The sequence below is a fragment of the Oncorhynchus mykiss genome, chromosome 7 (genome assembly GCF_013265735.2).
Source record: "Oncorhynchus mykiss isolate Arlee chromosome 7, USDA_OmykA_1.1, whole genome shotgun sequence".
Lineage (NCBI taxonomy): Eukaryota > Metazoa > Chordata > Actinopteri > Salmoniformes > Salmonidae > Oncorhynchus > Oncorhynchus mykiss.
In genome coordinates, this window is record NC_048571.1 from 88336629 (window position 1) to 88345967 (window position 9339).

The following is a 9339-nucleotide window of genomic DNA, read 5'->3' on the forward strand; positions in this document are numbered from 1 at the left end:
GTATAGTATCAGTCTGAATGGGGGTTATCATAACAGTAAAGTAACAGTCTGAATGGGGGTTATCATAACAGTAAAGTAACAGTCTGAATGGGGGTTATCATAACAGTATAGTATCAGTCTGAATGGGGGTTATCATAACAGTAAAGTAACAGTCTGAATGGGGTTATCATAACAGTATAGTAACAGTCTGAATGGGGGTTATCATAACAGTACAGTAACAGTCTGAATGGGGTTATCATAACAGTATAGTAACAGTCTGAATGGGGGTTATCATAACAGTACAGTAACAGTCTGAATGGGGGTTATCATAACAGTATAGTAACAGTCTGAATGGGGGTTATCATAACAGTACAGTAACAGTCTGAATGGGGGTTATCATAACAGTATAGTATCAGTCTGAATGGGGGTTATCATAACAGTATAGTAACAGTCTGAATGGGGGTTATCATAACAGTACAGTAACAGTCTGAATGGGGTTATCATAACAGTACAGTAACAGTCTGAATGGGGGTTATCATAACAGTACAGTAACAGTCTGAATGGGGTTATCATAACAGTATAGTAACAGTCTGAATGGGGGTTATCATAACAGTACAGTAACAGTCTGAATGGGGGTTATCATAACAGTACAGTAACAGTCTGAATGGGGGTTATCATAACAGTATTTTTTTGTTTTTTTTATTCACCTTTATTTAACCAGGTAGGCTAGTTGAGGACAAGTTCTCATTTACAACTGCGACCTGGCCAAGATAAAGCATAGCAGCGTGAACAGACAACAACACAGAGTTACACATGGAGTAAACAATAAACAAGTCTAACACAGTATAAAAAATGAAGAAAAAAATAGTCTATATACATTGTGTGCAAAAGGCATGAGGAGGTAGGCGAATAATTACAATTTAGCAGATTAACACTGGAGTGATAAATGATCAGATGGTCATGTGCAGGTAGAGATACTGGTGTGCAAAAGAGCAGAAAAGTAAATAAATAAAAACAGTATGGGGATGAGGTAGGTAAATTGGGTGGGCTATTTACCGATGGCCTATGTACAGCTGCAGCGATCGGTTAGCTGCTCAGATAGCAGATGTTTAAAGTTGGAGAGTGAGATAAAAGTCTCAAAATTCAGCGATTTTTGCAATTCGTGCTAGTCACAGGCAGCAGAGAACTGGAAGGAAAGGCGGCCAAATGAGGTGTTGGCTTTAGGGATGATCAGTGAGATACACCTGCTGGAGCGCGTACTACGGGTGGGTGTTGCCATCGTGACCAGTGAACTGAGATAAGGTGGAGCTTTACCTAGTATGGACTTGTAGATGACCTGGAGCCAGTGAGTCTGGCGACGAATATGTAGCGAGGACCAGCCGACTAGAGCATACAGGTCGCAGTGGTGGGTGGTATAAGGTGCTTTAGTAACAAAACGGATGGCACTGTGATAAACTGCATCCAGTTTGCTGAGTAGAGTATTGGACGCTATTTTGTAGATGACATCGCCGAAGTCGAGGATCTGTAGGATAGTCAGTTTTACTAGGGTAAGTTTGGCGGCGTGAGTGAAGGAGGCTTTGTTGCGGAATTGAAAGACGATTCTAGATTTGATTTTAGATTGGAGATGTTTGATATGAGTCTGGAAGGAGAGTTTACAGTCTAGCCAGACACCTAGGTACTTATAGATGTCCACATATTCTAGGTCGGAACCATCCAGGGTGGTGATGCTAGTCGGGCGTGCGGGTGCAGGCAGCAAACGGTTGAAAAGCATGCATTTAGTTTTACTAGCGTTTAAGAGCAGTCGGAGGCCACGGAAGGAGTGTTGTATGGCATTGAAGCACGTTTGGAGGTTAGATAGCACAGTGTCCAAGGAAGGGCCAGAAGTATACAGAATGGTGTCGTCTGCGTAGAGGTGGATCAGGGAATCGCCCGCAGCAAGAGCAACATCATTGATATATACAGAGAAAAGAGTCGGCCCGAGAATTGAACCCTGTGGCACCCCCATAGAGACTGCCAGAGGACCGGACAACATGCCCTCCGATTTGACACACTGAACTCTGTCTGCAAAGTAGTTGGTGAACCAGGCAAGGCAGTCATTAGAAAAACCGAGGCTACTGAGTCTGCCGATAAGAATATGGTGATTGACAGAGTCGAAAGCCTTGGCCAGGTCGATTAAGACAGCTGCACAGTACTGTCTTTTATCAATGGCAGTTATGATATCATTTAGTACCTTGAGCATGGCTGAGGTGCACCCGTGACCGCCTCGGAAACCAGATTGCACAGCGGAGAATTGGTGGGATTCGAGATGGTCAGTGATCTGTTTGTTGACTAGGCTTTCGAAGACCTTAGATAGGCAGGGCAGGATGGATATAGGTCTGTAACAGTTTGGGTCCAGGGTGTCTCTCCCTTTGAAGAGGGGGATGACTGCGGCAGTTTTCCAATCATTGGGGATCTCAGACGATATGAAAGAGAGGTTGAACAGGCTGGTAATAGGGGTTGCGACAATGGCGGCGGATAGTTTCAGAAATAGAGGGTCCAGATTGTCAAGACCAGCTGATTTGTACGAGTCCAGGTTTTGCAGCTCTTTCAGAACATCTGCTATCTGGATTTGGGTAAAGGAGAAGCTGGGGAGGCTTGGGCGAGTAGCTGCGGGGGGGGGCGGAGCTGTTGGCCGAGGTTGGAGGAAGGCATGGCCAGCCGTTGAGAAATGCTTGTTGAAGTTTTCGATTATCATGGATTTATCAGTGGTAACCGTGTTACCTAGCCTCAGTGCAGTGGGCAGCTGGGAGGAGGTGCTCTTGTTCTCCATGGACTTTACAGTATCCCAGAACTTTTTGGAGTTAGAGCTACAGGATGCAAATTTCTGCTTGAAAAAACTGGCCTTTGCTTTCCTGACTGACTGCGTGTATTGGTTCCTGACTTCCCTGAACAGTTGCATATCGCGGGGACTATTCGATGCTATTGCAGTCCTCCACAGGATGTTTTTGTGCTGGTCGAGGGCAGTCAAGTCTGGAGTGAACCAAGGGCTATATCTGTTCTTAGTTCTGCATTTTTTGAACGGAGCATGCTTATCTAAGATGGTGAGGAAGTTACTTTTAAAGAATGACCAGGCATCCTCAACTGACGGGATGAGGTCAATATCCTTCCAGGATACCCGGGCCAGGTCGATTAGAAAGGCCTGCTCACAGAAGTGTTTTAGGCAGCGTTTGACAGTGATGAGGGATGGTTGTTTGACTGCGGATCCGTAGCGGATACAGGCAATGAGGCAGTGATCGCTGAGATCCTGATTGAAGACAGCGGAGGTGTATTTGGAGGGCCAGTTGATCAGGATAATGTCTATATGAGGGTGCCCTTGTTTACCGATTTAGGGTTGTACCTGGTGGGGTCCTTGATGATTTGTGTGAGATTGAGGGCATCTAGCTTAGAGTGTAGGACTGCCGGGGTGTTAAGCATATCCCAGTTTAGGTCACCTAACAGAACAAACTCTGAAGCTAGATGGGTGGCGATCCATTCGCAAATGTGTCCAGGGCACAGCTGGGAGCTGAGGGGGGGTCGGTAGCAGGCGGCAACAGTGAGAGACTTATTTCTGGAGAGAGTCATTTTTAAAATTAGTAGTTCGAACTGTTTGGGTATGGACCCGGAAAGTATGACATTACTTTGCAGGCTATCTCTGCAGTAGACTGCAACTCCGCCCCCTTTGGCAGTTCTATCTTGACGGAAAATGTTATAGTTGGGTATGGAAATCTCAGAATTTTTGGTGGCCTTCCTAAGCCAGGATTCAGACACTGCAAGTACATCAGGGTTAGCAGAGTGTGCTAAAGCAGTGAGTAAAACAAACTTAGGGAGGAGGCTTCTGATGTTGACATGCATGAAACCAAGGCTTTTTCAATCACAGAAGTCAACAAATGAGGGTGCCTGGGGACATGCAAGGCCTGGGTTTACCTCCACATCACCCGAGGAACAAAGGAGGAGTAGTATGAGGGTGCGGCTAAAGGCAATCAAAACTGGTCGCCTAGAGCGTTGGGGACAAAGAAAAAAAGGAGCAGATTTCTGGGCATGGTAGAATATATTCAGGGCATAATGCGCAGACAGGGGTATGGTGGGGTGCGGGTACAGCGGAGGTAAGCCCAGGCACTGGGTGATGATAAGAGAGGTTGTATCTCTGGACATGCTGGTTGTCATGGGTGAGGTCACCGCATGTGTGGGATGTGGTACAAAGGAGGTATCAGAGGTATGAAGAGTGGAACTAGGGGCTCCATAGTAAACTAAAACAATGATAACTAACCTGAACAACAGTATACAAGGCATATTGATATTTGAGTGAGACATACAGCGAGGCATAAAGTAATCGCAGGTGTTGATTGGGAGAGCTAGCTAAAACAACAGGTGAGATAACAACAGCTCATCAGCTAACACAACAACAGCAGGTAAAATGGCGATGACTAGGCAGAGAGGGTCGGATTAACTATACACAGAGCCTGAGTTCGCGGCTGGGGCCGACAGATAAAAAATAAATAAACAGAATGGAGTACCGTGATTAATGGACAGTCCAGCAGGCATCAGCTATGTAGCCAAGTGATCATAGTGTCCAGAGGGCAGCACAGTAACAGTCTGAATGGGGTTATCATAACAGTACAGTAACAGTCTGAATGGGGTTATCATAACAGTAAAGTAACAGTCTGAATGGGGTTATCATAACAGTATAGTAACAGTCTGAATGGGGGTTATCATAACAGTACAGTAACAGTCTGAATGGGGGTTATCATAACAGTATAGTAACAGTCTGAATGGGGTTATCATAACAGTATAGTAACAGTCTGAATGGGGGTTATCATAACAGTATAGTAACAGTCTGAATGGGGGTTATCATAACATTACAGTAGCAGTCTGAATGGGGGTTATCATAACAGTACAGTAACAGTCTGAATGGGGGTTATCATAACAGTACAGTAACAGTCTGAATGGGGGTTATCATAACAGTACAGTAACAGTAGCAAACTGAATGGGCTGTAGGTATTCACCTGTGTTTTGGTTGATCCTGTCACGTGATCTGAATTTTAACCTGTTTTTTTGTTGTTGACCTTTTTATAATCAAACTGGCCACATGTCTTTTCCTGTCCCACGGTCCAGCACCATCCTCAGACAAGTGCTTAACATTTTTTTTTTGTTTAAATACATTTTAAAAATCCAGGTCATGTGACATGGTAGGCCCTAGCTAAAGCACACTAACCACTAACTACTATTAAAACGGTCGTACAACAGGGGTAGTGTGGAATCCAGGTCACGCCTGCAGCCTGTACATTGTTCCTATGGTTACTACACTCCGGGGGGTCAGAGCCCTCCCTGTTGCCATGGTGACAGCGCTACTGTTGATGCTGCAGCGTAGGCAGCCCCCTTGCAGGCAGAGAGAAGCACAGCGGCATGACAAATACACACACACATAGGCACACACACATAGGCACACACACATAGGCACACACACACAAACACATAGGCACACACACACACACACACATAGGCACAAACACACACGCAGGCACACACACACACACACACACACACACACACAAACACGGCAGGCAGATTGAGAAGCAGGAGGAACTAGTCTGCTGCTGTTGCCAACCAGATATTAACCAATCACAGCCTGGCTATACATTATGCAGGAGAGGAATCCCTTTAATGTATTTTCATCTGACAGCCTGAATAGAGGAAGGAAGATGTCTGACTCTTGGGTTTCAGTAGAGGAAGGAAGATGTCTGACTGTTGGGTTTTAGTAGAGGAAGATGTCTGACTCTTGGGTTTCAGTAGAGGAAGATGTCTGACTGTTGGGTTTCAGTAGAGGAAGGAAGATGTCTGACTCTTGGGTTTCAGTAGAGGAAGGAAGATGTCTGACTCTTGGGTTTCAGTAGAGGAAGGAAGATGTCTGACTCTTGGGTTTCAGTAGAGGAAGATGTCTGACTCTTGGGTTTCAGTAGAGGAAGGAAGATGTCTGACTCTTGGGTTTCAGTAGAGGAAGGAAGATGTCTGTTGGGTTTCAGTAGAGGAAGATGTCTGACTGTTGGGTTTCAGTAGAGGAAGGAAGATGTCTGACTGTTGGGTTTCAGTAGAGGAAGATGTCTGACTCTTGGGTTTCAGTAGAGGAAGGAAGATGTCTGACTTGGGTTTCAGTAGAGGAATGAAGATGTCTGACTCTTGGGTTTCAGTAGAGGAAGATGTCTGACTGTTGGGTTTCAGTAGAGGAATGAAGATGTCTGACTCTTGGGTTTCAGTAGAGGAAGATGTCTGACTGTTGGGTTTCAGTAGAGGAAGGAAGATGTCTGACTCTTGGGTTTCAGTAGAGGAGGGAAGATGTCTGTTGGGTTTCAGTAGAGGAAGATGTCTGACTGTTGGGTTTCAGTAGAGGAAGGAAGATGTCTGACTGTTGGGTTTCAGTAGAGGAAGGAAGATGTCTGACTGTTGCGTTTCAGCAGAGGAAGGAAGATGTCTGTTGGGTTTCAGTAGAGGAAGATGTCTGACTGTTGGGTTTCAGTAGAGGAAGATGTCTGACTGTTGGGTTTCAGTAGAGGAAGGAAGATGTCTGACTGTTGCGTTTCAGCAGAGGAAGGAAGATGTCTGACTCTTGGGTTTCAGTAGAGGAAGATGTCTGACTCTTGGGTTTTAGTAGAGGAAGGAAGATGTCTGACTGTTGGGTTTCATTAGAGGAAGGAAGATGTCTGACTCTTGGGTTTCAATAGAGGAAGGAAGATGTCTGACTGTTGGGTTTCAGTAGAGGAAGGAAGATGTCTGTTGGGTTTCAGTAGAGGAAGATGTCTGACTGTTGGGTTTCAGTAGAGGAATGAAGATGTCTGACTGTTGGGTTTTAGTAGAGGAAGGAAGATGTCTGACTGTTGGGTTTCAGTAGAGGAATGAAGATGTCTGTTGGGTTTCAGTAGAGGAAGGAAGATGTCTGACTGTTGCGTTTCAGCAGAGGAAGGAAGATGTCTGTTGGGTTTCAGTAGAGGAAGATGTCTGACTGTTGGGTTTCAGTAGAGGAAGATGTCTGACTGTTGGGTTTCAGTAGAGGAAGGAAGATGTCTGACTGTTGCGTTTCAGCAGAGGAAGGAAGATGTCTGACTCTTGGGTTTCAGTAGAGGAAGATGTCTGACTCTTGGGTTTTAGTAGAGGAAGGAAGATGTCTGACTGTTGGGTTTCATTAGAGGAAGGAAGATGTCTGACTCTTGGGTTTCAATAGAGGAAGGAAGATGTCTAACTGTTGGGTTTCAGTAGAGGAAGGAAGATGTCTGTTGGGTTTCAGTAGAGGAAGATGTCTGACTGTTGGGTTTCAGTAGAGGAATGAAGATATCTGACTGTTGGGTTTTAGTAGAGGAAGGAAGATGTCTGACTGTTGGGTTTCAGTAGAGGAAGGAAGATGTCTGTTGGGTTTCAGTAGAGGAAGGAAGATGTACTGTTATGATAACCCCAGTCAGACATCTTCTTGGGTTTCAGTGGAGGAAGGAAGATGTCTGACTGTTGGGTTTCAATAGAGGAAGGAAGATGTCTGTTGGGTTTCAGTAGAGGAAGGAAGATGTCTGACTGTTGGGTTTCAGTAGAGGAAGGAAGATGTCTGACTGTTGGGTTTCAGTAGAGGAAGGAAGATGTCTGACTGTTTGGTTTCACTAGAGGAAGGAAGATGTCTGACTGGAATGACAGGCCTGTGACATGTAAATATACCTAGGCCTATTTCATAGGCCAGCATTACCCAGACTACTTTGCAGTTTACAGCAATATCATGCAAACACAAACAACCTTCACAGACTGACAGCGACAAAAACAACACACACACAGACAGCGAAAGAAACAACACACACACACACACTTTCACTACTTTGCAGTTATCACATTATCTCCACTGACAAGCGCATTACCAGACACTGAATCAGCCTCGTGGGACTCATTTAGATCTCTCTCTCTCTCTCTCTCTCTCTCTCTCTGTCTCTCTGTCTCTCTGTCTCCCTCCCTCCCTCCTTCTCCCTCCTCTCTCTCCCTCCTTCTCCCTTACTCTCTCTCCCCCTTTCTCCCTCCTCTCTCCCTCCTTCTCCCTCCTCTCTCTCCCTTCTTCTCCCTTACTCTCTCTCCCTCGCTCACTCTCTCTCTCTCTCTCCCTCCTTCTCCCTGTCCCTGTCTCCCACCCTCTCATCTCTCTCTCTCTCTCCCTCTCTCTCTCCCTTTCCCTCTCCCTTTCCCTCCTCTCTCCCTCCTTCTCCCTTCTTCTCCATTACTCTCTCTCCCTCGCTCACTCTCTCTCTCTCTCTCTCTCTCCCTCCTTCTCCCTGTCCCTGTCTCCCACCCTCTCATCTCTCTCTCCCTCTCCCTCTCCCTCTCCCTCTCTCTCTCTCCCTCCTTCCCCCTGTCCCTGTCTCCCACCCTCTCATCTCCCTCTCCCTCTCATTCCTTCTCCCACTCACTCCTTCTCCCACTCTCTCTCTCTCACTGAGATATGATAAACACACACTGCAATGCATTCCCTGGCCCGGCCAGACTGGCTATTTAACACATCTTTACAATCCAACCACCTAACCTAGACAAGACATTACACACAGTAAGCACTCATATACCTACATTTACTGTACCTTCCAATCAGTCCAATGAATAGACGAGGACAGGGTCTCGTCTGTAGTCAGAGGACTGAGTAAATCCTGAACGAGGCAGTTAACCCACTGTTCCTAGGCCGTCATTGAAAATAAGAATTTGTTCTTAACTGACTTGACTAGTTAAATAAAGGTACAAAAATAAAAATAAAATAATAATTAAATCCTGTACCCTCGTCACAGAAAGAGAGGAACAGAGAAGAGGAAAAGAGAGGAATGGAGAGGAGGAGAGGGCAGTCAGAGGACTGAGTTAATCCTGTACCCTCGTCAAGGGAGGAGAGGATCGGAGAGCAGAGGGTAGTCGGAGGACTGAGTGAATCCTGTACCGTCGTCACAGGAAGAAAGGAACGGAGAGGGCAGTCAGAGGACCCTCGTCACAGAGCCAACAGAGCCAACGTACTCAGCAGAATCAGTCAGTCCCAAGAAGACGAGGCTGTTTATTCCACCGTGTAACGCAGTCTGCTACATCACCCCCCCCCCCAACAATCTACTACCAGCCTACTGCTGCTCCGATCTGTCTGCCTGCCCCGCCCCTCTCAGCCACATGGACCAGATGCCAGTCAACATCCATTAGATTTAAGATACATTCAAAACTGAGTTTTGACATACTAATAACATTTGACATATTTGAATAAAATGCAAATGAATTACTAAAAAAATCATACAATGTGATTTTCTGGATTTTTGTTTTAGATTCTGTCTCTCACAGTTGAAGTGTACCTATGATAAAAAT

General features: G+C 45.7%; 1 protein-coding gene across 4 annotated transcripts in view; it reads right to left on the reverse strand.

Annotated features, from left to right (window-relative positions):
- The window catches only part of LOC110528687 (phosphatase and actin regulator 3), a 91636-nt gene extending 82519 nt beyond the window's left edge, over window positions 1–9117 (reverse strand). The window contains exon 1 of one of the 4 annotated variants that reach the window (XM_036984335.1): window positions 8578–9117. The gene's annotated coding sequence lies outside the window, so the exon portion shown is untranslated. The remainder of the gene's footprint in view (window positions 1–8577) is intronic. The other 3 variants (XM_036984334.1, XM_036984333.1, XM_036984336.1) reach the window with 3 other exon arrangements.
- Window positions 9118–9339: the final 222 nt, after the last annotated feature.